Genomic DNA, 25068 nt, shown 5'->3' with positions numbered 1-25068 from the left:
AAACCAACCAGTAATACTTGAAGGTGAAGATACTGATCATACTGGGCTCTATTTTAAAGTATATGAAATGACAAACCAGAATGATTCATTCATAGGTTTTACTGCTTTTTCTTCTATGATGTAACCACATGTTGTAACTATATAGCGGTTTCAGTGAGTTAATTACCAGATAAAGTCAATTTTAAAGACCTGTGTAATTATTTTGCCTTTACGTTTACACAAAATGGAATGTGAAAAGATTTTCACTTTTTATTCAGTATAGTGAGGCTGGAGAATAGGCAGCTATGACAACGAGGACCAGCTCTTCTATAGTAGAATCTTATTGGGTATTCTTTAGAGGTTTGTTATCATCAACTGAAATAGTTCTATTCTTTGTAATTGTGAAGAGAATCAATACTTTTGAAAAGGTACCACAAATCAAACAACTGTTCAGTGACAGGATTTTTGATTGTTTGCAGATCACTGCATTTATCTGCAATGACTTTATCTGAACATTACTAGATGCATCTGACTGTGACACTGGCAATTTTTCTGTGAGCAGCCACTACATCAGTTAAAGTAGTGCTCTCTATTTGCTTGGTATTACTGAGTCTTAAAGCACCAGGTTTGCAACATTTTCTAATAAATTTCCTGCAACCATTTCTATCCTTTTCTCCTGACAATGCACATGCACAATACCCGTGGAGTTTTGATTATACAGTAACAAAGAAGATTGATGAGTACAGAGCAGAGGACACGATTTATATGGACTTCAGTAAGGCGTTTGACAAGGTTCCTCATGGGAGACTGGTTAGCGAGGTTAGATCACATGGAATGCAGGGAAAACTAGCCATTTGGATACAGAATTGGCAGAAAGTGATGATGGAGGCTTGCTTTTCAGACTGGGTGTCTGTGACCAACTGTGTGCCGTAAGGATCAGTGCTTGGTCCATTGCTTTCATCATTCATGCAAAAGTGTTGGAGGTGAACATAGGAGATATGGTTAGCAAGTTCTCCCCGTGTCTGCGTGGGTTTCCTCCAGGTACTCCGGTTTCCTCCCACAGTCCAAAGATGTGCAGGTCAGGTGAATTGGAAATGCTAAATTGCCCGTAGTGTTAGATAAGGGGTAAATGTAAGGGTATGGGTGGGTTGCGCTTCGGCGGGTCGGTGTGGACTTGTTGGGCCGAAGGCCTGTTTCCACACTGTAAGTAATCTAATCTAATCTAATATATACCTCTATGACTTGATGAAAATGAATCATAAGATTGAATTTTACAGAATCAGGGTTCTCACTTCCTCAGTGTAAATAAAATTGGGGTGGTGGGGGGTTGTTGAGCCACCTTCACTTAGCCAAAGCACCTTGCAGGTATTTAATGTCTGTGTAAACATCTTGTGACTTTGATTCCCAATCCTCAAAGATGTTCTGATTCAGACAGCTGCCAGGCAAGAAAATAGCCAGCTCTCCTGTACCAGCAGTGCCACTAGGAATGGTTGCCTTTGCTGGGGGTACAACAGATTCTTGCATGGGAGGTGGGGATGTAGGGCACACAGGCCAGTAGCAAGAAGCAGAGCTGCTGGGGGCATCTTAAAGAGAAAAGGTAAATTAATGTTTCAAGTTTCAAATTAGACCTCTTTGTTCATACTGCTATATTGGTGGATCTGCACTAAAAACATTCATCACGCTTTATTTGCTCACATACTGACAGACTTACGGTGAATTTAATCCCTTTGGTACTAGCCTGGTGCAAAGACTGGAAAGCTGGTGGCAACACTGTTACAGCCCTAGTTTCTGGAAAGCCCAATGTGGTTAAATGCTTATCATTTATTCTTTTGCTGTTGTGGTTCTGAGGTCCTGAAAAATGAAGAGCCCAACTCAGATTGCTGACAGATCTCCATTCTAAATAGCAATACTTATTTCTCCTTTGTTCAATCACTTTTCTTGAAATCTGTATATGAAGAATTATCTTAATTTGCTGTTGTTAACTTGTCATCAAGTAAATAGTTCTGAAAAGTGTTAATCATTGTTCAAAATCTCGACTGTGCACCTCAACCTTGATTTTTTTTAGATGGAATACAATTTTTTTTGCCCTTCCCTCTTGAGGTTAAATTTGCTTTGGGTGTCACATAATTAGTTTCTTTCCATGTCTTCACAATTTTGACAAAGTTAAAAGTCACACAATGTTGGATTATAGTCCAACAGGTTTATTTGGAAGTACAAGCTTTCGAGAACTATAACCTGGTGTTGTGTGACTTTTAACTTTGTCTACCCCAGTCCAACACCAGCACCTTTACATCATTCTCAATTTGAGGTTGCCCCCTCAGTCATTTTCAATTATAGAACCCCAACAGTGTGGAAGCAGGCCTCAAGTCCACACCATTAGTGGGCTTTTACTGATCATGCTGCTTGTTTAAAGACTGGTTTCCCCTATTACTTTTTGAGACTTGCACTGTTCTGGTAGTTTCTCTGGAGGGTTTTCTGTACAGAAATGTTTCCTTCACAGCAATGGATCAGCTCTCAGGGTTTTCTGGTGGCTTGCTACTCTTAAAGTTGCATTGATTTCTTGAAAAAATAATTGTTTGAATTGTTCACTTCCACAGATGATCTCAGGTCTGTTTTTTAACTGTTTCTTGATGTTCACTGCAGCATGATTTTCTAGGCAGTGAATTCCATAACTGCCACTAGCTTTTTTTTTTGCTTTGTTTGCTTTGATACCACACTGTGAGTTTGGTTTGTTTACAGATTGGTCAACTAAAAAGCAAAGTCAAGAATTCTCTTCATGGTTAGACTGCAATGTAATAATATATTTATGATACTTTCATACTAAATACTATATTTGGTATTCCTAGGTAAATCAGGCTTCAATTCATATATTTGTCTTGGCCTATTAGAGTATTTTCATTAACCATTCATGTGCAATTACTCCCAAGTCTCTCTCATTTGAGATTGCTTCACTCTTGTGGCATTCTTTCAGTACATTCTAACTCCATTGACTATTTGCCATTTATGCTCCATGATATGCAGCTCTGTGACATCATTGCAAAGTTACTGCAGAGGCCTGATGCTCTTCCACGACAATCAAGAGGAGCGATAGCTGCTATTGTTACAGCAGAAGGTTCAGTCTAGAAGGAGAAGGTGGCAATGGAGACTGCCATTGCTGTTGGAGGACCAGCATGGTGTGTGTCACCTACCCAGTAGACCCAGGATCCCCACACCCTGAACCTGCAGTCAACCTGCCGTGTAAGGGCGTGCATTTTAATTTTTATATCCTTCAGCCTGGTGTTTAGCAGCTCTAACCACCATCTGGTACCAGATGACTTTATGTCCAGTATTTTGTGCCTTCCACATATACGTCAAAGAATCAGTGGCGAGGCTCACCTTTTTCCCATCTACAGTCATTTAGGTAGATTGGTTTGCATATTTTGTTTCCGACTTTGCCCTACTTGATCATTTTAGGTCTTTTTCCATGTTGAACTTTGAAGGATTCTCGTAGGTGATGACTTCACCTTGGCGTGCCTCACAAATGTCCAGTATTAGTAGTCATCCTGTCACTAGGGTATACCTGGCTGCCTGGCTATAAACTATGCCCCTTTCACTTCTCCATACCTTTCCACGCAATGGAGGATATAATAGCCGACATCTCTGACAGTCAGAGGACTGCTGGAGACCAAGCTAATGATAGGCCTGTCGACAAGTCACAAGAAACTCAAGGAGATGCAGAGATATCCAAGGGAATTATGGTCTATATGCCAGTCTTGAACAATCAATGGAGAAGTTTCATCAAGCTCTGAGCTTTCATGGCTCTTGTATGCAAGTACATGGCTTTCCTCCTTTTCTGCACCTTCCTGCTTGCCCTGGGGGTATTGGGAGTCTGGGTAGGAGCTATTACATTTTCCACCCATATCCACCATTGCGTATTTCTATTATTTCCTACTTTTATTTCAGATGTTCAACACTCACAGTTTTACTGATAATCCTGTTAGCACTGAAAGGTTTTCAGAAAGGATTCTTTCCAGGCTGATCAGTCAATGTTATGTAGATGCGATTGATTCTGATGGAATTTAATCTTATGTGTAAACCACTAAATGCAAAATGAAGAGCACTGAAGCAACTTTATGGTAAGAGATATTTGATTACTTTTTGAGTCAAGGTGCTTTTAATTACTTGCTTTATCTTGCATTAAATTATACTAAATGCAGGGTTTTTATTCATTCAATCAAAAGTCAGTACTGTTCCAAGGCTTGGCAATAAGAGATGTCAAGGCCAATTGCATGGAATTAAGAGGTTTTTACTGAAGAAATAAAATGAACCATGCTAATGCACTATTCTTCAAATATATTATAGTTTTGGGCGATTTTCATCAGGAATGGAAATCTGTTCTTTAACTTCCCCACTCTGACACTTTCAAATAATCTGAAAAGGACATGTTTTGAATAATTCCTGACTCCAGGAAGAGAAGGGACACTGGGTTGGGGTGAAGGGAGGGAAGACTTACTGTGTTTTCCCCCTGCTTTTGCCATCCTTATATACAGATCATGGTTCAAGTGTCAGAATGCAGGACTTGCTGAACGACTCTCCATAATAATCATCAATCGCTCTGTGGGAGCCATGTATTCCCTAACAGAACCAGGAAAGCTCCTCCACTGTTGCTCAATACTGGCAGATTGACCGGACATTCTCCTGCATTTTCTGCAGTTGCTTGTGAACTTTTCTACGCCTGTCATTAGCTTGGTCTCTCATATTCCTCTGTCTGTCAGGGATCTTTGATGTCACATCCTTCATCAACTGCTGCAATGTATTTTTGCTGTGTTTAGCAGATTTTAACCCTAAGTCTAATTGCCATCCTGTTACCATCAAGATGACTATCTCTGCAGAGCTGGTGAAGGATGCTCGGGAATGATGTGACTTTGCCTCCTTCTGAGTGTTTTGTGTCTTCATTCTCTGAGATGGTGTGCTGACTTATTGCAAACTGTGTGTCATTGTGTCTCCTAACTGTGAGGGCTATACTGGAGAACACAGAATTGGATTGGGGTTATGCATAATCCCTTTCCCAGTGCAGTGCCATGTCCCACTCGAATGCATGGTTTTTGCCAGTCTCACTCTGTTCTCTTGATACTGTTAGCTCACCTTCTGCAACAGTGTCCACCCAGTTTTCAGGCCAGTTCAACTACCTCCACTTTCTACAGGAGTCAGTTTGCAAATGTCAAGGTTATTGCCAATCTTGGAATGCTCCCTGAAGTTATGTACATTTTCTGTTCTGCAGACAGACATTTCAATGGATAGAAAAGTCCTTTCAGAGCATAGACAGCCAATGTCATCTCCCAAGTAACAAAATAATCCTGCCTGGCAGATCTCTCCACTCAATCATTTACATTGTGTGATATTGAGTGCAGCTATGCAGTGACTACACCGTAGTGCTGACCCTCATAAGGTTCAGGAGATTGTTGTTCCATTTGGGGCATTGGATCCCATTTTAGAACAAAGTATAGTACAGCACAGGAACAGGCCCTTCAGCCCACCAAGATTGCAAATTTTTGATTCTGAATCACAGAGCTAGTAATACCCAGGATATCTTGGTCAAGTTAAAGGGTGTTCTGCTATCATTGGGAAACAGGATTGGGTCAACAGGGGGAAGGAAATGGTAGCAGCTTCAGGGATCAAGTGTAAGTAGGGCAGAATGATTAATAGCAGCCTTGGTCCAAAGTCTGAAATTGCTGGAGAAATTCAGCATATCTGGCAGCATCTGTGGAGGAAAGGCAGAATTAATGTTTCAAGTCGGTGACCCTCTGCATCTGCAGTTCTTTGTTTTATTTTGGTTTAAATTCCTCCTTTCTGATAGGCAGAATGATAAACCTGACTTGCAGGGACTGAATGCTATGAGCTAATAGTGGTGCTGTCAATTTCCTTGCCACCACCAGGGCGAACATCTTCTTGGCGTCCACGTCTCTCAGAATCAAGGCTTCTCAGAATCTTATGTTTCAATTAGAGCTCCTCAAATTTTTCTAAATACCAAATGATTTGGATATGAATATAGGAGCCATGGTTAGTAAGCTTATAGATGATAACAAAATTGGTGCTTGAGTGAACAGTGCTGAAGATTATTTTTAGAGTACAACAGGACCGTGATCAGATGGGCCGATGGGCCGAGGAATGACAGATAGGGTTTAATTTAGATAGATGTGAAAGTGTTGCATTTTGGTCAGGCAAATGGTAGGGTCCTGGGGAGCACTAGCGAACAAAGAGACCTTAGTGTCCAGGTTCATTGTTCCTTGAAGGTGGAGTCACAGGTGGATAAAGTAGTGAAGAAGGCATTTGGAACACTTGTCTTCATTGGTCAGTGCATTGAGTTTCAGAATTGAATTGTCATGTTGTGGCTGTACAGGATATTGCTTACGCCACTTTTGGAATACTGCATTCAATTCTGGTCTCTCCACTTTAGGAATTATGCTGTTAAACTTGAAAGGGTGGAGAAAAGATTTGCAAGGATATTGCCAGGATTGGAGGGTTTGATGTATAGGGAGAGGCTGAGGAGGCTGGGGCTATTTTTTCTGGGAATGTCTAAGGTTAAGGTGTGACCTTTTAAAAGTTTATAAAATCATAAGCAGCATGAATAGGGTAAATAGACAAGGTAATTAAGCCAGGATAGGGAGTCAAAAACTAGAGGGAATAGGTTTAAGGTGAGAGGGGAAATATATAAGTATGGAATCAGCTATTACGAGGGGGCATAGCTTTAAATTAAGGGGTGGTAGGTATAGGACTGATGTTAGGGGTAGATTCTTTACTCAGCGAGTCGTGAGTTCATGGAATGCCCTGCCAGTAACAGTGGTGGACTCTCCCTCTTTATGGGCATTTAAACGGGCATTGGATAGGCATATGGAGGAAAGTGGGCTAGTGTAGGTTAGGTGGGCTTGGATCGGCGCAACATCGAGGGCCGAAGGGCCTGTACTGCGCTGTATTTTTCTATGTTCTATGTTCTATAAAAGGAATCTAAGGGGCAACCTTTTCACGCGTGTATGGAATGAGCTGCCAGAGGTTGTGATGGAGGATGGTACAATAACAATGTTTAAAATGCATCTGAATGAGTACAAGAATAGGAAGGGTTTTAGAGGGATATGGGCCAAATGCTGGCCAATGGGACTAAATTAATTTAGGATATCTGGTCAGCATGGATGTGTTGGACCTAAGGGCCTGTTTCCATGCTGTACAGCTCTATGAGTCTAAGTAATGATTTCAAATGAGACAACCCTTTCATCCCAAGGATTGGCCTTGTGAATGTTCTCTTAATTCTTTTAGTGCAAGTGTATCAGTGCAAGTGTATCCCTCTTAGGTAAGAGTAGAATCTGTATATATCCAAACACAGTCTCACCGTGTATACAGCTGTAGCATGACTGGGCCCACAATGATTACAATTTTCTAACAACTTGGATGAACAGAACAACTGCATTGTAGCCACATTTGGTGACGATTGGTAAGAAAGGAAGTTGTAAGGTGAAACCAAAATGTCCACAAAGGGATATAGTTCGATTAAGTGGGTGCACAAAACTTTGGTTTACGGTTTGTAATATGAGAAGTAATGAGGTTGTGTAATTTGGTAGAAGTAATGTAAAAGCAGAATATTGTTTAAATAGAGAGACACTGCACAATACTATGAAACAGAAGGTCGTGAATGTCATTGTTCATTAATAACAAAAAGGGTTAGCATTGTAGTGTAGTAAGTAATTAGGAAAACAAATTCCATTTTACAAGGGTGATGAAGTATACAATTTGGGGTATCATGCTACAGGTTTATAGGGCATTGCTGAAGTAGTGGTCCTTGCAACACTCCGTTAATTCTAGTCACTAGTTGGATTGCCAATTTGAAAAAAGACCTATTAATCTCAACCACATTAACCAATCCTGTATCCATGCTGTTATATCAGCCCGAACAATATGATTTACCTTGTGTATCAACCTTTTATGATCTACCTTATCAAATTGCTTTTGGAAATCCAAATGCACTCTATCTACTGGTTTCCCTTTAATCCGCATCACATATTGCATTCTCCAAAAACTAATAAATGTAATAAACAGAGTTTCCCTTTCAAAAGAAAAGGTGACTCTGCCACGTAGTGATTTTCAGCCTGTTTTACTAGTCGACAGATGTGCAGTGTAACAGATGATAAATGCTCAGATACAAACCCTGTTAGAATTTCCATGGCTAGTGTCGTTTGTGTGTGTGGAATGGGAGAAGTATATGGTGGCTCAGGGGTTAGCACTGCTGCCTCATAGTACCAAGGACCAGGGTTTGATTTCAGTTTCAGGTGACTGTGTGGAGTTTGCACATTCTCCCTGAGTCTGCATGGGTTTCTTCAGGTGTTCCAGTTTCCTTCCACAGTCTAAAGATGCGCAGGTTAGGTGGTCATGTTAAATTGCCCATGAGAGCAGGCAAGGTGAACTAGCCATGGCAATTGCAGGATTACAGGGATAATGTGGGGATGGATGTGGTTGAGATGATCTTCAGAAAGTCAATGTGGACTGGATTGGTTGAATGGCCTGCTTTCACGCTCTAGTGATTATATGATTCCAAGTAGGAAACAGCTGTGTTTCCATTCCCAATGCAATCTTTTGCCCATTTCACATTTGTCTGTTGTGACAGAGATTCTCCAATGTAAAGAACACAATTTGGATATTCACAATATTTTTTCTTTTTGTTTGAGGTGTAAGCTACATTGGCAAAAGCAGCATTTATTTGCTATCCCTAATTGCTTTGAGAAATCAATGATTAGCTGCTTTCAGTTCTTTTGGTGAAAGTGCTTCCACAAAGGGGATAAAATTCCAGAATTTGATTCAATGATAGTGTAGGAATATCGAGAGTTTTCCAAGTCAGGCTAGCGTTCGACTTGGGTTCAAACTTGTCAGCATCTGCTGCCCTGGTACTTCTTTGGGGTGGTGATTGTGAAACTGAAAGACCCTATCAAAGAAAATTTGGCACGTTGCTGCAATATATCTTAGAAAAGGTACACACTACTGCCATAATGCACCAATAATGAAGGGAGCGAGAGTTGAAACTAGTGATTGAACGAGTCCTGAATGAAGATAAGCTGCTTTTCAGCATTGTATATCTTTTCTCTTAATTTAGTGCAATCTTTAACTTTTTTAGTCAGCTATAGGTAGTAGTCTTCCCTTTTCAATGGAATATGTCTTTGAGGTTTATGAACTATCTCCTTAAACATCTATCACTGATTCTCTATTCTCTTATCTTTTAACTACTTGCACATTCCAATTTAGCCAACTCCACCTCCATACCATTGTCAGTGCCTTTAAAAGAGTAATTTTAGATTCACATTTCTCCCCCTCAAACTGGAAATTCTATGATGCAATGATCACTTACTTGCAGTATTCCTTATTAATCCTGTCTTATTTCAATTTTCCAAATCCTGCTCACATTTTGCTTCCTGCATGTATTTTTACAAAAAACGGTCCCAAATCGATTAATGACTCCTCTTCCAGACTACCTTCGCCAATTTGATTAATCTAATCTATGTGGAGATTAAAATTTTTCATGAATATTATTCTAGCTACCTTACAAGTCCTTGTTATTGTTTGATGTATACCTTATCCTAGAGTTTAGCTATGATCAAGGATAAAGAACTCAAGTCCATAATTCTTTTCCTTTCAATTTCCTACCTCCTGCCAAACTGAATCTACATTTGATTCTCCAAATCACGATTATTTCTCACTACTGTACTGATCTCAGTCTTTAATTTTTTTTACAAAAAGTCTCACTACTTTCCCTTTCTTCCTGCCCTTCTGAACTGTCAAATACAATTAAATAATTTAGGTTCTAGTCCTGGTCACTTGCAATCATGGGCTGAATTTTCAGTTAGTGTGTTCTCGTGTGAAAATTATTGTGCCCATTTTGCCATGGCTCATAATTAGTTTCGTCAAGCAATCTTCTAATCATCTCTTCAGAAAGAGTGCAAGCAGACTCTTCAGTCGCCTTCTCATGAATTGCAAGGGAGGAGAGGCAGAAATGCACAACACCACTTTCGTGCCTTTGCCATCATTTTTTAAGTCCAGCTGCATACTCTCGAGATGCTGCAAACCAGTAATTAGCCATCACACTGTGCTGCTCAACCATTGTGGCTGAGGAAATAGGCCAAAAGAAAGTTAGCTCCCTGTTTTGTAGTCAGGGACCTGGATGTGCTGGTGTATGGAATGATGGAGAAGAGGGCATTCCATTTTCCTGCTGACCACCAAAGAAGACCATACCACCAGCTCCTGTCAATCTGGATCCATACAGTGATCTGGGTCAATGCCATGTCCTGGATTAATAGGGATGTCTAGCAGTGCAAGAAGTTCAGTGGTCTTCTGCACTCTGCAAGGATACATGCCACCATCTTCTATCTGATATCTCACAGTCACATAGGCTACCATTCATTTGAACTTTGCCACTATATATTTATCTCACCAAGGCTCATGGACTACACCGCTCAGTATTGCATGCATCATGTCCACACAAGGGATCTCAGCTAACTCATCTGCCTAAAATGCTGACACTTCCTGCCCTATGCCCTAATAGTCACTGAGGACACCTCATCACCTCTCCTGCACCTACATCACCACTACCTGCACTTCCATCCACTACCAATATACTGAATCTCTTCCGTTGTGTCACTGCAGGACAAATAGCCCAAACTGAGTCTCCATATCACTTGCAGTGCCTGTTCTGGTTGCATTTGATCTATGGCACTGGCTGTGGTCCATTCCTCTGACTGTAAGGACATGGAACCCTGGATGCTAGTAGACCAAGAACCTGACTGAGAGTGGCCAACCCCCAGATTGGAATCAGTCACACCCTTTGACTGATTGTGGCATCATCTCCTGACTGACACCTCTGACTTTCACACATGACTATTTGGTTGAAGGCCATTCAGTGCTTTTGCTGGATAAGCTGCTGGCAGTAAGCTATAAATGGGTCATTGACATAGCATGGCACCAAACAGCAACCTGTCCACCTGTTCTGTGCTTTCTGCTGTGAGAAGCTGTCTGCCTCTCCCTTGGTGCTAAGAAGCAATGCAAGCCACTGAGGTTTCAGCCTCCAAGTAAGCACAAAATGAGTGAGGGCTAAAAATCTACTTGATGGCCTTGAGATGCATCTTATATAAATACATGAAATACATATGGGATCTTTTCATGCAAAACAACCTGGAAGCAGTTAAATTCTGAAGAGGTGAAGTGGTGTTTAAGTTGGATGAGAGACAAACATGATGTGGTGAGGGGTGTGGTTTGCTGTTGCCACCTTGCATGGACAAAGAGTGGAGAAAGAGTGTGTCCAGGGAGCATTCTGGTGAAGACAGAAATATAGGATTGTCTGTATTAGCAATTGATGAGCTGAAGCAATCCCGACTTCCATGCTGGGAACTTGCATTATCTATTCTTGGGGAAAAAGAGAAGAAAACTGGCATAGAAATGAGGTGGACTTGGGTTTAATGAAATGGAAATAACATAGTCAGGGCTCCATACCAGGTTTCTGAAATTGCCTTTCAAAACTTAAGGGGAAAATCAGGAACTTTTTCTCAAAGCTGAGCCTCCATTTGTTTTTCATTCTGGCTATATTTTCTGAAGTTTTTCACCATTCCTCATGCCACACCATGAAGGGGAAAATTCCATCCCATACCCCTGTAATGACTATATTTCTATTTATGCTAACAATTCATCCTTCTTGTTAGAAATGTTCTGTTCCAGGTGCTCCAGTTTCCTCAGTCTAAAGATGTACAGGTTAGGTGGCTATGTTAAGTTGCCCACTAGTGCAGGGATGTGCAGGCTAGGTGAATTAGCATGATTACAGGGACAATGTGGGTGTCGGTATGGGTAGGAAGGTCTTCAGTGGGTCAGTGTGGACTCTTGGCTGAATGGTCTGCTTCCACACTCGAGGGATTATATGATTCTAAGTAGACACCTTTTTAAATTCTGTATTTTTAACCCTTGTTCTTTACTCTGTAATTATTTGTTGGCAAATGTTTATGTATATCATCCTGCAGCACTGTATAGCTCCCTTGTCTTTTCCTTTAATTTTCTAAATCTGGTCTCATGTGAACTATTTACTTTCCTATTAAGTTTAAAGCCCCCTCTACAGCCAGAGTTATAAGATTCACCCATACACAGCTCCCAGAGGAGAACTCAATCAATCTAACATAAAGAATAATATACCACAGAATATTAAATGAATTCAAAGTGGAACATTGTGGATGAGAATGAATTTTTAAGAATTAGGTATAGATTTAAATTTTCAGTAACCGAATTTCAGTGATTGGAAATCAAACCTGAGCCCAATATTTAGATACTGAAACTTTGTTCTTCTATATACTCCGGACAGACAGCTTAATGATATAACATTCCCCGATTTACAAATGACCGACTTATGAACACTTGAACTGATGAACACAATCCCATACAGAGGTGGAATTTTAATGGTCCGAAATATGCCTGTTTTCTGACTTACACGGTTGTTTTATATTGTCCTGCATTCTTTTCTGACTTGAATATAAATTGACTTATGAATGGACGCAAGAACAGAACCCATTCACACCCTAAGGATTGCCTGTGTACGACAAATGCCTGATCTGATCAACAGTTGTCACTATTAAATGATATGCTTAGGTCAGTATTTATAAAGTGTTCAAACTCTCCTACCAAGTATGTAGGCATCAGTCTGCTCTATTTTCACTGGCAACCAACATCATGCATGTATAACTATTAACTTTGAACAATCCATTCTCACAATAGGCATGGTGGCTCAGTGGTTAGCACTGCTGCCTCCCAGGACCAGGGTCCCTGGTTCAATTCCAGCCTTGGGCAACTGTCTGTGAGGAGTTTTCATATTCTCCCTGGGATCTCTGGTTTCCTCCCATAGTCCAAAGATGTGTAGGTCTGATGAGTTGGCCATGCTAAATTGCCCATAGGCAATGTTAGGTATATCAGTCAGTGGGAAATGGGTCTGGGTTGGTTACTCTTCAGAAAGTTGGTGTGGAGTGGTTGGGCTGAAGGGCCTGTTTCCACACTGTGGGCAATCTAATTTGTAAACATCATCCCTCTGTTAAATTATTAGTGATCAAATGGGCATTAGGCACGTACCAGCAATACCAGTACCAAAGCCACCTCCCCTTTCATCCTCACTGATAAGAAAGGTAAAGGTAAATTTTGTAAAAAAAAACTGTCAGTGGATGATAAAATAGTTTCTGTAACGCCGCTCGCCTGGGATAGGCAGTGTCAGAGGCTGTTAGCTGCACAGACCACCTATTGCATATTATTATTTCGGGGAATGAACATTAGCCTGACCAGTGTCACTAGAAACCCTGCTTCAAGAAAAAAACGTCATAAATATGAGTTCTGTGTTCTGAAGAAGAGTCATGTTAGACCCGAAACAGTAAATTTCTCCACAGGTGCTGTTAGATCTGTTGAGTTTCTCTAGAGTTCTCTGTGTTTCATGATGGAATTCATGGTGAGGCACAGAAGTATCATGAAATGAGCTCTTGTGTACGCATGTTTTTCTCTGTGGATGCCACCTTTTAAAAATTGCTTTCACCTCTGTCAGTCTGTGTTTTTTTTAAAACAATATATCTGAAAAACTACTGGACAGATTTCAACAAATCCTAGTGCACAGAATATGGACCAAAGATGAGCTGGTTAGAGATGGCTTGTCTTTCTTTAAAAAAATGGTTTTGATTGTTTTCAAATGTGTATTGTCTTAGATGTTGTGGTGTAATTTATCACAACTGTCAAAGCATGAGTTTTAAGATCAGGTTATTGTATATGGATTTACCTGAAGCCTCCTTAATGACATAGAAGCGCATTAAAAAAAAACAGTTTTGTAATTACAGTGCATTAACCAAAAGGGCAAAAACCTCAAAAAAAAGGTGTTTGTACTAATAAAGTTGAGACAACGCAGAATAATAGAGGCATATACAGTACTGTAAATCCTCTTACAGTCATCGAGTCATAGAGATGTTCAGACCCTTGATCAGATATCTCAACCCAACCTAGTTCTACCTGCCAGCACGTGGCTCATATCCCTCCAAACCCTCTCTACTCATATGCCCTTCCAGATGCCTTTTAAATGTTGTAATTGTACTAGCCTCCACCATTTCCTCTGGCAGCTCATTCTATACACGTGCCACCCTCTGCGTGAAAAAGTTGCCCCTTAGGTCTCTTTTATATCTTTCCCCTCTCACCCTAAACCTATGCCCTCTAGTTCTGGACACCATCACTCTTCACTTGTTTAAGGAATGAATCTATGTGAACTTTAAAATTACAAAGAATGTAAGAATAACTAAATAAACCTGATGTTACTCTAATGCAGTAATTTGAGGTCGGCAATTTATTTCCTATTTGCTGAATAAATGAATGTTCTGATCCTTTAATCATAATAAAATCATGAGAACGAACAAATGCAACGTGTATGCTTATAAAATTAAAAATTATGCTAGCACTGTTTCTTACACAATCATTTAATATAGTATTTATGTTTTTATTTTACATAGGCAGCAGAGAATATTTTATTTTTGCAGTTCATAAAGTTGCCATAGAAACAATTTCCTGGATAGTGCATTATCCTGTTCTGCAGTATTGGATTGTTTTTAGCATAGTCATGCATTTGATTGACAGACGATTTTGTAAAGGGTATACTAAAATGTCACCAGAGTAATCTTTATGCTGTAGGGATTCAGTGAGCTGGAATAAATCATCACAGTACATGCTGCTTCGTTCTGCCCAACATCTATTTAGGAAATAGTACTTCGGACTAAATCTAGGATAATGTTTAATTCATATTTTTCTTGAACTGCTTTTGCAAGTCAGATTTATTGATAGCTAAATGTACACATTCATACTCTTCAATGTAATTTGATGATTAATAATGGATAAAATGCTGTTGGAAAAAAAAATCCTGTAATTTGACCAAGTTCACAAATTAGATTTTCGTAATGTTGTTTGTAAATTACAATTTTGTAATAATTGTGAGCAAAAAACTGATTTTGATAAGTAATACATTGTAAATTATATTTCAGTTGGAATAAAATCATGTATAGCCATTATCTAGTGCATCAGCTGAATAGCTGCCATACTCTCCTGTTGCTTTATAATAACCAGATGATAGTCCAGAGGTGAAAAGAACAAAAATAAACGTTACATTTAAAACATGGAATTTCCATCTGCCAGCTGCACCACCCACAGGGATGAAATTAGAATGAGACTGGTCTGATCAGAGAAACAGTTTTCTTTGCTGTTTTGAAATATATTTTGGCAATATATTCTCCTTGGTACCACAAAAAGCTCTTTGGAAAAAGTGAAAACTTAAGCAGTTGCATCATAATCAAACTAGTCTATCCTCAGGGGACTTTGTGACTTAAGTGAGCAATGGTTTTCTGTATTTGATAATCATTTAATAATAATCGTGTACAATACGATTCATTTAAAAAAGGACCAGTTTCTCCCCAGAAATAAATTATAATTGCGTAAATTTATTTTCAAGCTTAGTATTGCAGTTCTTTACAGCATTCAGATTATTTTAACTGCCCATCCTCTTCACTATGGAATGGCATATATAGCAACGGAAAGCATATTCATACTTATTATCGTAAAACAATTATAGTTCATCAGGTGAATCTGATATACCAAATTAAGAGGGACTGCTGTGTCCAGGACCAAGAATACTTTGTCCAATTTTCTCATTCTTTCCAAGATCCATCTTGGAGGTTAGCTTTACAGTACTAGCAGTCTTTGGAGATTTGCTAAAATGATGTGAGCTGCCTTAGTGAATTGCAGCAAGTCATTGAATTGTGGTGAACATCACAGCTGAGTCCGATCTATTGTGCATGGATGCATAGGTGCTACTCGATACTTATGAGGATTGGAAGCTCTAGCTAGTTTCTTTACCCTCCTTCACTGAGTTGCCTTGCCCACACTGCTGACATTGCTAGGATCAATGAGCTCAACACAGACTGGACATGGATCTAAGACTCTCCTGGTCTTTTGAGGTTCTGGTTATGAATTATGATTTTGAGTGCATATAGTATCCACTGAATAATATTGTAACATATTTTATTTGAAGTAACTTAGTTTTCTAAAATTTGAGCAACAAAATAATTTGTTATGCCTGTTAATGTTTGCTTGTATAAAACCATTTTTAGATTGAAAGTAATAACAGGTGAGACGCTTAAACAAAATTGCTGATAAATACTAGTCAATACAAATTAAATAATTCTGCAAAGGTTTCTATATTGTTTAAGTGGAATTTACACTGTGATTGCAACAGCATTACTGGCAGGTAAGGCACTAAACCCTACTCCCCCCACCCCCATCATACTAACATAGAAAATACCAGTAAGAGTAAATCATTCAGCCTTTTGAGCCATTCATTATGATCATGGCTGATCATCCAACTGTTTCTGCTTTTCTCCCCTATCCTTTGATCCCTTTAGTCCCAAGTGCTGTCCAACTCCTTCTTGAAATCGTGCAATACCTTGGCCTCAATTGCTTTCTGTAGTAGTGACTTCCAAAAGCTTATCACTGTCTAGGTGAAGAAATCTCTTCTTGTCTCAGTCCTAAATGTAATACCCTGTATCCTTAGATGTGATTTCAATTCTGGACTACCCCGTTATCAGCAACATCCTTCCTGCATCTACTCTGTCTATTCCTGTTAGAATTTTATAAGTTCCAATGAGATCCACCTCATTCTTCTGAACTCAAGTCAATATAATCCTAACCAAATCAACCTCTCCTCATTGGTCCACCTTGCCATCCAGTCTGGTAATCATTTGCGGCAGTCAATATAATTGTCTAACTGTAAGTTTTACCCACTAAGCTTTGGAGTGAGTACTGCTATAAGTCATATATTGATTAGATAGCAAGGGTATGAAATCCTTATTAGTTGATGTACTTCCTTTTTGGTTGATATAACTGTATGTTTTGACATTAGTGATTATGTGTATGAGTGCAATCAATTCCAAGCATCCAGTTTGATCAGAGCTCATGATCCTGATATTTGATGGCACAAATGGTGAATGCCACTGTTACTTTCTGGGGACTCATGGAAGTTTCCATCTGCACATATGCAGATTGCTTGCTTGGGACGTGTAACCTTCTAGTAATCAGAACTATGCTGACTCTAAACTTTGCATTGGAGATTTGGACTTGATGCTGAGCCTTAAGTAGAAATTTAACATGTTCTTTTCCTGCTCAGGTTAGTAGAGTCATTTACAGAGGAAGTTAGATTGGGAAGATCTAATATCACAATACTCTGAACCCCTGACAATTTTCACCTGCTGTTCACCTCCACTCCTGAGGATGCTCATCCACCCACACCCTGTCCTAAGACAATGTTAAACCCCTCCCAACAATATTCACCATTGACCCACCGCACCATACACACTCAAAGGTCTTAGTACTTCAAGAATATTGACCTTAAGGGGAGTTGCTTGAGCTGTAAAGAGTACAACTCTTCATACACATTCCCTCACCAGTTCCGCTTGTGGATTTCACTGATGATGGTTTATTCCTTTCCTTTCAAATGAAAATGATGATTGGGTTGGTCACGCTTTAGTTGTATCACTTCTCGGCCTTTTGGCTCAGAATATGTGTAGTTCCTGAGGACCAGAGGAAGAGATTCTGCTCGAGAGCTGCAGGTTCAATGCTGCGGACGTGTGCTGGTGGGGGAGAAATTACGGGAATCGTGTTGCGAGTCGTTAGAGTTGCTGGAGACCATCGCTGGATTGCGATTGGACGTTGGAGGTTTGTTCGGTTGTGCTGACCTGCTCTTGGTGGATCTTTATGCTGGCTTCGGCCTAACACCAATTCAGGTACCAGCCAACCTCAGAGCTATGGCCTCAGCAGCCGCTCACAGCCCTGGCCAGGGTATTCGCAACACAGTCAGGGTGACTGTGAAGAAGGTGGAGGAGCACACACTGGTCGATTGGATGGTGTGCATGAAGAAAATTTTGATGGAGTGCTGCGGGTTTGAAGCAGTGAAGAATTGTGAGCAGCTCCTGAAGGTCTTCAAGGAGAAGGAAGGGGAACCTCTGTTCTCCATCTTGTTGGCGGTCCCGTTGTGTGTGCTACCTGCGCAGAGGAGTCAGGTTGTAACAATCCAGATGTACAACTCTTACGTCCCAGCAGCAGATGTCCTGATGTTCTTGAAGAGATACGTCGAGGTCGAAGGAGAGAGTACCGATGTCGTCGATTCTTTCGGGATCTGGACCAGCAAAAGACAGGTCAGGGTAACCCTGAGGGTCAATGCCAGTGGGAATATCCTCCACCCACCCTCCAGCTTTGCCATCGGAGGAAGCAGAGGTTACCTGACATACGCAGGGCAGCCGAAGGTGTGCCGAACCTGCGGGAGGTCAGGCCACATGGTGGCGGATTGTAAGTTGACCGTCTGCCGAAACTGCAAACAGGAAGGCCACCCGACCAAGGAATGTAAAGAGGCCAAGAACTGTAATCTGTGCGGAGAGGCGGGCCACATGTACAAGGCCTGCCCAAGACGAGGAGCCGCCACCTACGCACAGATGGCCGGAGGTGGCAACACGAGCCGTGAACTGACTAAGACCAGCAAGGTACCACAAAACAGCATGGGAACGGTGTCTGGAGACACCCAGAAGGAAGGGCAGGCTGTAGCGTGGCAGACAGCAGACAGCGGGGAAATGCAGCAGCCGATCCAAGCTCCTTCAAAACAGATGGAGAAAATGGAAGAGGAGGGATCAAAGGAGGCAGAGGATTGGATTACGGTCAAAAGCAGGAAGAGGAAACCTCTCTGGGGCCCCAAAGCCACCCAGTGAAGGGGGAAGCGACACCTACAAGTCGAGGATACAGGCAGCTCCTCTGATGGTGAGGACGGGCGCAAGAAGGGTCGCCACCAGAGGAAGAGACAGAGCACCGTGGGGAGAAAGGAGGGCAGCACTGCCCAAGAAGGGAAAGACGATCCCTCTGAGGGGATGGGTAAAGGCCTCCCCCTATCCGGTGAGAACCAAGAGTTATCGACCGGCCCACAGCTCCAGGTAACTGGGAGCAGCTGTCCCGTGACAGCCCCGCTGTCAGATGGAGAACTGGACGGTGCGGACTTTGGGCTTGACACGAAGACACCAGAGCGGGGAAATGGCTCCAGCGTGGAGCCAGACAGCTACCTCAGCCCTGGGATGGTCCAACAGTTTGCCGTCACCACGGGGATGCACACAGCTACCCCAGAGGGGCAAGACCAGCAGCAAATGGACACTGTTAACCTCGTAAACTGTTAAAATGGGGTTTAAAATTGCCAGCATCAATGTACGTAGCATTAAATCGGCTACGCGATTTGTTTCAACGGTGGCCTTCCTGGCCAGCGTTAAAGCCGAACTCCTGTTTCTGCAGGAGTGTGGGATACCGCACCTCAGCAGCTACAGGAGATGGTTGAGCTTGTGGGCCCATGGGCCGTCAGTTTGGTTGGGGGGCAACGATAGCCGCGCCTCCTCCTCACCGACGTCATGTACAGGAATGCTCCCCTGAGACTGACTAATGTGTAAGCCCCAGTGGGTAAGAGTGAACGGTTGGCCGTCCTGCAGCAGCTTCCACTGTTGCTGGCTACGTCCAGGCCGGTCATTCTGGCCGGAGACCTCAACTGTATCATTGATGCAGATGGACGATCCGGCGGCGGGGACAGTAAACTGGACGCCACGTCCAGAGCCCTGATGGACACAGTAAAAGATGCCAAGCTGCACAACGTCTTCAGCACCCCTGCAGACGGAGCGCAGCATAGATACACCTGGTCACGGGCAGACGGGTCTATCCGATCAAGGATAGATTCCCTGTTTGTGTCCCGAACGCTCTCGGTCAGATCCACCGACATCAAGCCGGTGTTCTTCTCTGACCACTGCCTCCTGCTGGCTGACTGTCACCTACAGGACAAGCAGCGGGCGGGTAAGGGAACGTGGAAGCTGAATACAAAGCTGTTGACCCCGGGAAACATTGAGGAACTCAAGAGGGACTACGCAGGTTGGAGAACCGTGAAGCCCCTCTTTGAGTCCCCAGTGGACTGGTGGGAAACAGTAAAAGGGAACATCAATAGGTTCTTCATCCTCAAAGGTATTCAGGAGGCGAGAGAGAGGTTGGAAAAACTGTCCTACCCCAGGAAATTATGCAGAACCTGCTCCTGCTGCAGACGATGGGGGTCGATGTCACGGAGGAACTCAAGGAGGTGAAGGGCCAGCAAGCCTCGCTCTTTGCCTCGGAGGCCTCCAAGATAATCTTCCGGTCCAGGGTCCGCTCGGTGGAGCAGGACGAGACGTGCTCACGTTTCTTCTTCCAGAAGGTGCACAAAGAGAGCTCTGTGCTCAGCAGCCTGAAGGAAGAAGATGGCTCGATAACGTCATCTCAGGCTGACGTCATGAGGATCAGTAAATCCTTCTATGCCAGTCTGTATGACGCGAATCCGACCGACAGCGCGGCCTCCCAGTCGTTCCTCTCCTCTATCACGGAGGTCTTAGACAACAGAACACGCGAGAGGCTGGACCAGCCGCTATCTCTGGACATGCTGACCAAGGCCCTCGAGTCCTTCGAAAAGAATAAAACTCCCGGAAGCGACGGCTTACCGGTCGAGCTCTATTCCACTCTGTGGGACTTGATTGGCCAGGACCTGCTGGAGCTGTATGTCAGTATCCTTCGGGCAGGTACTATGAGTAAATCCATGAGGAAAGGCATCATCACCCTCATCTACAAGCTGAAGGGGGAGAGGGAGGAACTCAAAAATTGGAGACCAATCTCACTGTTGAATGAGGATTACAGAATTCTGTCAAAGGTAATCGCCAACCGGGTCAGGTCTGCTCTGGGACAGGTGATTCACTCTGACCAAACCTGTGCTGTGCCGGGCAGGAAGATCGCTGAGAGTCTCGCACTCCTCAGGGATACGATCACCCATGTGCAGGGCAGAGGGTTGGACGCCTGCCTGATTAGCCTGGAGCAGGAGAAAGCCTTTGACAGGATATCACACAGGTATATGAGAGATGTTCTCTCCAAAAAGGGCTTTGGGGAGGGAATCTGAAATTGGATCAGACTGCTCTACACCAACATCGTCAGTGCAGTCTCAATCAATGGGTGGGAATCAGATAGCTTCCCTGTCAGATCTGGAGTCAGGCAGGGCTGCCCTCTCTCTCCTGCCTTGTTTGTGTGCTGCATAGAGCCATTTGCCGAGTCCATCAGGAAGGATGTGAGCCTGAGAGGCGTGACTATTCCTGGCAGCGGGTGCCTGCGGGTTAAGGGCTCCCTATACATGGATGACGTCGCCGTTTTCTGCTCGAGTCTGCGCACGGACAGTGAATCCAAGTGTATATGTGACCAGTTTGAATGGGCCTCGAGGGCCAAGGTAAACCAAACCAAGAGCGAGGTCATGCTCTTCGGGAACTGGGTCGACCAATCCTCGATCCCCTTCACCGTCAGGATTGACCACCTGAAGGTGCTGGGTATTTGGTTTGGGGGGGGGCTGGGGCGTGCGTCAAGTCTTGGGAGGAGCGTATCAGCAAAGTGAGGCAGAAACTGGGCAGATGGAAGCTACGGTCGCTCTCCAGTGCAGGAAAAAACCTGGTCATCAGGTGCGAGGCACTGTCATTGCTATTATACGTGGCAGAGGTCTGGCCTATTCCCAGAACCTGTGCCACTGCAGTCACCCGGGCCATCTTCCAGTTTATATGGAGATCAAAGATGGACCGGGTCCGAAGCGACTCATTGTACAAAGATCTGGGCAATGGGGGAAAACATACACCCAATGCCACCCTCACCCTGATGGCCACCTTTGTGTGTGGCTGCATCAAGCTGTGCATGGATCCCCGGTACGCAAACACCAAGTGTCATTACGTACTGAAGTTCTACCTGTCCCCGGTGTTGCGAAGGATGGGCCTGGCCTCGCTGCCGCGGAACACTCCGTGTAGTTGGACCGTTCCATATCACCTGTGCTTCGTGGAGAAGTTTACGAAGAAAAACACCTTTGACCACAAGTCCATCAGGAAGTGGTCAGCATGTAGTGTCCTTGAGACCCTTCGGGAAAAGGAGAGGGCAGATCCTATCAAGCGGTTCCCTGAGCAGACTGTCAAAGCCATTTGGCAGAATGCCTCATTGCCAGAACTTTCCAACAAGCACCAAGACATGGCTTGGCTGGTGGTGAGAAGGGCTCTGCCTGTGAGATCCTTTATGCTCGCCCGGACTCTCAGCCGCATCGCACGCTGCCCTCGAAGCGGCTGCGGGGGGGGGAACGAGACTGTCACACACCTCCTTCTGGAATGTGCCTACACAGAAGAAATCTGGAGAGGAATGCAGTGGTGTTTGTCGAGGTTCATCCCGAGCAGGGCCGTGTCGTGGGACTCTGTGCTCTACGGCCTGTTCCCCGGGACGCACACTGAGACGAACATCAACTGTGCCTGGAGGATCATCAACTCGGTGAAGGACGCTCTCTGGGTGGTCTGAAACCTGTTGATCTTCCAGCTGAAGGAGTTGACCCCGACTGAGTGTTGCAGACTGGCACATTCCAAGGTCCAACTATGTGTTGAGGGACGCGCTGAAACTTGGGGCAACTGCCGCCAAGGTGCGGTGGGGAAAGACCACCATGTAACATTTGCCTGCCTAAAGAAGAACAGGGAGCCCATGCAGTCATTTGGGCTCTGCTGACACCTCAGCTAAAAAAATGTAATTGTACAGACCTGTAAATAGGAACGATTATTCTGTTTCGGTATGCAAAGAAATGGAATGTTTACATATATATAGCATGTCCACTTGTATAGATCATCAAAGTATTTTATGAATAAAGTCTATTTTTGAAATTAAAAAAAAGTTTATTCCTTACTTCAAAACAGGAAAGCTGCCTGTAAAGGCAGATAGAAATAAGACAGTTTACTTCTTTGTAGCATTGTTGATATCCAAGAAATCATAACTGTAGGTTTATCTTAATTTTGCTTTGAATGTAGTTCCATTGCCTTGGAAAATGAGTCCTGAACTACTTACCTTAATGCAACAGTGGACAACAAATTGAAGTCACCAGTTGCCCTTAGGAATGATTCAGCTGTCAAAAGCAAATCAAAGTTGTTTTGAAGGGAATTTCTGAATTAAAGTATGAGACATAGCGTCATTGTGGCAGAGAGATGTATAGTACGGAAACAGGCCCTTCAGTCCAACTCGTCCATGCTGACCGGATATCATATATAAATCTAGTCCCCTTTGCCAGCATTTAGCCTGTGTCCTTCTAAACTCTTCCCATTCATATAGCCATCCAGATGTCTTTTAAATGTTGTAATCATACCAACCTCCACTACTTCCTTTGGCAGGTCATTCCATACACGCATCACCCACTGCATGAAAATGTTGCTCATTAGCTCCCTTTTATATCTTTCCCCTCTCACCCTAAGCCATAAAGGTAGGGTGCTACATTTTGGAAAGGCAAATCAAGGCAGGAGTTATACACTTAATGATAAGGTCCTGGGTAGTGTTGCTGAACAAAGAGACCTTGGAGTACAGATTCATAGTTTCTTGAAAGTGGAGTCACAGGTTGACAGGTTAGTGAAGAAGGCATTTGAAATGTTTTCCTTTATTGTTCAGAACATTGAGTATAGGAGTTGGGAGGTCATGTTGCGACTACAGACGTGATTAGGTCACTTTTGGAATATTGTGTGCAATTCTGGTCTCCCTCCTAATAGAAGGGTGTTGTGAAACTTGAAAGGGTTCAGAAAAGATTTGCAAGGATGTTGCTAGGGTTGAAGGTTTGAACTATAGGGAGAGGTTGAACAGGTTAGGGCTATTTTCCCTGGAGCATTGGAAGCTGAGGGGTGACCTTCTAGAAATTTTTAAAATCATAAATGGATAGGGTAAATAGACAAGGTATTTTCCCTGGGTTGGGGGATTGCAGAATTAGAGGTCATGGGTTGAGGTTGAGAGGGACAAAATTTAAAAGAGACCTAAGGAGCAACTTTTTCATGCAAAAGGGTGGTGCGTATATGGGATGAGCTGCTAGAGGAAGTGGTGGAGACTGGTACCATTACTATATTTAAAAGGCAGCTGGTTGGCTATATGAATAGGGAGGGTTGAGAGGGATATGGGCCAAGTGTTGGCAAATGGGACTAGATTAATTTAGCATATCTGATTGGTGTGGATGAGTTGGACCAAAGGTTCTGTTTCCGTGCTGTACATCTCTATGACTCTATGACTCTATGCCCTCTAGTTTTGGACTTCCCACCTTGGGGAAAAAACCTTGCCTATTTACCCTATCCATGCCCCTCATGATTTTGTATACCTTTCTCACGTCACCCCTCAGCCTCCGACATTCTTGAGAAAATAGCTCCAGCCTATTCAGCCTCTCCCTATAGTTCAAAACCTCCAACCCTGGCAACATCCTTGTAAATCTTTTCTGAACTCTTTCAAGTTTCACAACACCCTTCCTGTAGAAGGGAGACCAAATTCCACATAATATTCCAAAAGTGGCTGAACTAATGTCCTGAGCAACATGACCTCCCAACTCCTTTATATAATATACTGACCAATAAGGGAAAGCATACCAAATGCCTTCTTCACTACCCTATCAACCTGCAACACCACTTTCAAGGTGTTATGAACCTGCACTCCATTGTCTCTTTGTTCAGCAACATTTCCCAGGACCTTCCCACTAAATGTAAAAGTCCTGCCCTGATTTGTCTTTCCAAACTGCAGCATCTCACATTTATCTAAATTAAACTCCATCTGCTACTCCTCGGCTTATTGGTCCATCTGATCAAGATCCCGTTGTGCTTCTAAGGTAACCTTCTTTGCTGGCCAGTACACCTCTAATTTTAGTGTCATCTGCAAATGTACTAACCACACCTCCTATGCTCACATCTAAATTATTTATATAAATAACAAGAAACAGTGGTCCCAGCATCGATCTTTGTAGCATGCCCCTGGTCTCAGGCTCCTATCTGAAAAACAATCTTTCACCACCACCCTCTATCTTCTACCTTCGAGCCAGTTCTGTATCCGAATGGCTAGTTCTCCCTCTATTCCACATGATTAACCTTACTAACCAGTTTAGCATGAGGAACCTTGTCAAACGCCTTACTGAAGTATATATAGGTC

Source organism: Hemiscyllium ocellatum, chromosome 15 (genome assembly GCF_020745735.1).
Source record: "Hemiscyllium ocellatum isolate sHemOce1 chromosome 15, sHemOce1.pat.X.cur, whole genome shotgun sequence".
NCBI lineage: Eukaryota > Metazoa > Chordata > Chondrichthyes > Orectolobiformes > Hemiscylliidae > Hemiscyllium > Hemiscyllium ocellatum.
The sequence above is the reverse complement of the archived record's forward strand: the minus strand, read 5'-3'. Positions refer to the sequence as shown.